Source organism: Chaetodon auriga, chromosome 13, assembly GCF_051107435.1.
Source record: "Chaetodon auriga isolate fChaAug3 chromosome 13, fChaAug3.hap1, whole genome shotgun sequence".
NCBI classification, from domain to species: domain Eukaryota; kingdom Metazoa; phylum Chordata; class Actinopteri; order Chaetodontiformes; family Chaetodontidae; genus Chaetodon; species Chaetodon auriga.
Window position 1 is genome coordinate 17,040,829 of NC_135086.1, and position 4,286 is coordinate 17,045,114.

A 4,286-nucleotide genomic window follows, 5' to 3' on the forward strand; every position below is an offset into this window, starting at 1 on the left:
TTGTATTCAGATTCTTTACTTCAGTTTAAGTTTTCATGATGATGGCTTGATCCATTGTTAGTATAAAATAATGTTTGGAGCAGCATTAACAGAAAGCAGCACCCAGCCACACTTTATTCGGCAAATAAAAGATAGTTTTTACAGTGGAAACAGTTTATTTCATGGAAACAATATGGCAAACCGAGGTTTACAAATGAATTGTTTCTATACTTTTTAAAGTGTCATACACCCAATGAGGACCAAGCCCAATGGGCTTACAGTACAAGGCGCATTACATACAGAGGCAAGAGAAAACAAAATGGAAAGTGTGCAAACATCATCTACTGTATCCAAATGTGTGGCATGTGAACATACTTCATCAGATATAAACTTAAAAAAAGCATACAGTGTTTTCACATGTTAACAGTAAGACTGCAATGCGCCGTATAAGTCAGTGGTCCCCAATGAATGTGGCTGTAGGCTACGTCTACATCTTGGCCTTGTGTGCTTGGCTAGTCCATCCATTATCTTGCTTAATGCATTCTGGCCTGTGAAATGGCTCTGGGTTGCATGGATTTTGCCTTGTCATGATAAAAAATGAGCTGTCTTCCTGGTTCAGATGGCTCGCGGGGGGAGGCTGAGAGAAGAAGGAAAAACAGACACAAGGAGCTCCATGTATTAGAGCATTTACTGCATTTATTTTGGGACCATGGGTGACACCATCTTGCTTCCTCCACTGATTCCCGTGTAAAACAGAGAGGCAGAGGAGAGCATTTTTAATTGATCGTATTTGGAATTTGGTTTGGTCTGCACCCCCCTGACACCACAGTGTTCCTTATTTGTTTATGGCACCTGTCAAAGACTGAACACAGGGGCAGCCCCAGATAACTGTAAGACTCTGCAGAGTGTTGAAGCAAATTGTAGAAACAAAAGGAAGACTTTGCACTTGTGTTCATGAAATTTTTTCATGGGTTTGACATCCTAACGAAAGGTCAAAGGAGTGTACAGTATGCTCACGTACTGTAATAAATGAGAAATATTGTGACCTTTTATCTCTTCGTTGTAGCTAATTCAACCTAACTTCATTTCATTAATTCATTCTCCTCAGTTCGCTCGTGTGTTTGCGTGGGCGCACACATTTGTATCTGTGGTTTTTGTGTTTCCGTGTTTCAAAGGGAAGTTTCGCTTAGTCTGTGTGTTTCTTTTGTCTCTTGTGCACTGACTCATGCAAGTGTTCAGGTAAGAATAGCCCTGCGCTCACAAGTAAGATAAAAACTCTGACATATTTTGCCCTTTAGGGTGTTGGCAGTGTCAGTAAGTGAGCATTGAAGTGGGAAGTTCTTGCTGGCTCTCTCATCAGTTGGTAACAAACATGAAATTCTCATATTTTACATTCTTGTATTAGTTTAAAGATGATGCAAAACAGGGATGCAGCATGACCAAATAAATGATTTTAAAAATGTGCAAATGTGAATGTTGTTTCAGAAAAATGGTCAAGCTGAGGAGAGACGTGGAGGGAGACAAATGTCACAGCTGGTAGATCGTTGTAGGTACACTTTGAATGTTTCTGTCTTCATGCACCAATGACAATGTGAAAAGGAGCACTTGGTTCGTTGTACAGACCGACACCTGCACAGGCTGACAGAGTCCCTCCTTCTTTCACTACAGGGCTTCGCTGTGAGAAACGAAAGTACCAGTCCTGTCTTACTATGAGCACTACAGTGGCAAAAATTTAGAGATTTAATGATTAGATGATTAATCGATCACTTGATGGACAGAAAATTAATCAGCAACAGTTTAGGTTATCCATTAATCATTTTTGCTCTTTTTGTTAAAGCAAAAATACCAAACAGTTTCTGGTTTCAGCTCCTCAGATGTAAGGATTAGATGCTGGGAGGTGATGATCGTGACAGCTGGACAGAGTGTATGTGGCAGGCTGTCTGGACTGCACTCACAGCATGTGGTCCTGACATTACAGAAACACTCATCCTTTCTCTGGTTCTTTCTCTTTTCTTCTGCAGGCTCGCAAAACTGGGAAGCAGAGAGAAAGCAGAGCATTTTCCTGTGGAACATGGTGGAAATGTAGGGATGATCATGGGAATGGAGGGATAAGAAATGCCTGGAGCCAGTCTCCACCGCCACACAGAGCACCCTTGGTTACAGACCCATGGTGACAGGACCTCAAAGGCACAACGGCATCCCTCGACGCTGCCTGTTCAGAACACTGCAGGCCTCAAGAGTCAGCCTTCCTGGTGACACACACGCACACAAGCACGCACACGCACACACACACACACACACACACACACACACACACACACACACACCCTCTTTCTCTCTCTCTCTCATACGCGTAGCCTAAATGAGGATGACGGAGATGAGGTGAGGTGTTGGGAGGTGTTGGGAGTGGACCTGACCTATGTTGTCCGTCCCTGCAGCTTTCTTTGTTACCATTGATCCTGTGAACGTTCCAGAGTTCTCCAGGTGGAGAGAGAGAGAAAGGTGGGCTATTGTGACGGCTTTGTAACTTCCCCTTCGTAATGTTTTTTTTTTCTGTTTGTGTTATTACTAAACTTTTTTTATGCTCCATCCTTGCTTGTGATCGACTGAGCCTTTCCAGGATGCCCCTTTCATACCCAACCATGATACTATCACCTGTTACCAGTCAACCTGTTTACCTGTGGAATGTTCCAAACAGGTGTTGTTGGAGCATTCCACAACTCTACCAGTGTTATATTTACAAAAATCAATGTAGTTGATGAGGTAAAACTGTAAATATATTGTCTTGATGCTGTTTTCAATTGAGTATATGTAAAAAGGATTAGCAAATTATCACACTGTGTTTTTTGGAAAATAAAATAAAGCATTAGTGAAATAAAACAAATCTCTTTATACATCATTCCTTACGAGGAAGTGGGAGCACTGTCACATAATTTTCACAGTTTCTCACAGTTAACAAGCTTTAATATACAAACACACTTTTGAAATATGCCTTCCATTGACACTACTTTATCTCATCAGTATTACCTGTCCTTAATATTGTAAGCAAAGGCTCCTGTTACCTCTGGTAAATGGACTGAATGCTTATCAATCTGTACAGGTGATAGAGATTATTCGTGGGAGTTAACTGTGTCGTTGCTGTCTTTGCAGGTTGATCTATTTGTGCATAGCCATTAATGGCAGCATCCATTGAACACAGTGAGCAGAGGGCCCCACCCTGTGGCCAAAGTAAGAAGTGACCCTTTATTCTACTGCACGGCCAGTTCCTGCTTGACTGTGCTGTGTATCATAAATGTTTAATTTTTCCTGTTGCCTCAGGACAAACACAATGAGAAGGCTGGATCATGTATTGTTTAACAACACCTCCTCAGCAAGTCCTCACACACAAACACACAATGCAAATTATTTCTTCCACAACAGACAACATGTGAATATGGTGATGTGATGTGTGTTGGTGCTTCATCACTGATTAATCTGATACCTGTTTTTTATTATGTCAATAAAAAAGTCCAAAGCAGGGGGAGGCTGAGCTGCAGGTTGCTCATACAGAAAAAGGAAACAGTTTGGCTCAGGATAAATAAAGTGGTGTGTACATGTAACCAGCATCACAGATCAAAGCTTCATCAATCCTTCTCAGATTACTTCATTTGAAGGATTTAAAGCCAGATCATCCAGTATTTCACAAGGAGAAGGAAGCAAAAATGAATAGAATTTTGCAAAATAGATTTGTTTTTCCTATTTTTCTTCTATTCTTTTTTTCCCTCTCTCTCTTTTTTAAATGATCTTGTGATCCCTGATATTTTTCAGATTTTGATTCACGTCTCTTACACTGAGAGCCATGAGAAATAATTACTCATGCTGGGATGAGCATCAGTTAAGTCATTTCTGGTTAAAACAGATCTGCATGACTCACTGCTCAAACGTGACTGTCTTGACCAAATCTCCTGCCTCTTTTGTGTTACCTTTGGCTCAGTTATGGACATCAAATGTAGCCAAACTCAAATATCGTGCCATTATTGAAGCTGGTGCTCTATATCTGACTTGTCTGTTCAGCTGCTTCCTCGTTTGAATTGAGGCCTGTCCGAAAACAGCGCAGCTTACAGCAGATAACAACAGATAGCCTGTGGCGCGGTTATAATAAACGGATAAAAGAGAGCAGGATATGCAAAGCCACGCAGAAAAAGCCTATTCATGTCATGCTGAAGTGCCCTAACAACTGCTTGGACTGGCTTGTCCCTCTTGTGTGATGTCATCCAATGGATGAGTGGCTGGCGGCTGCGATGCGCATGTATGCAGTCCACTGCCTT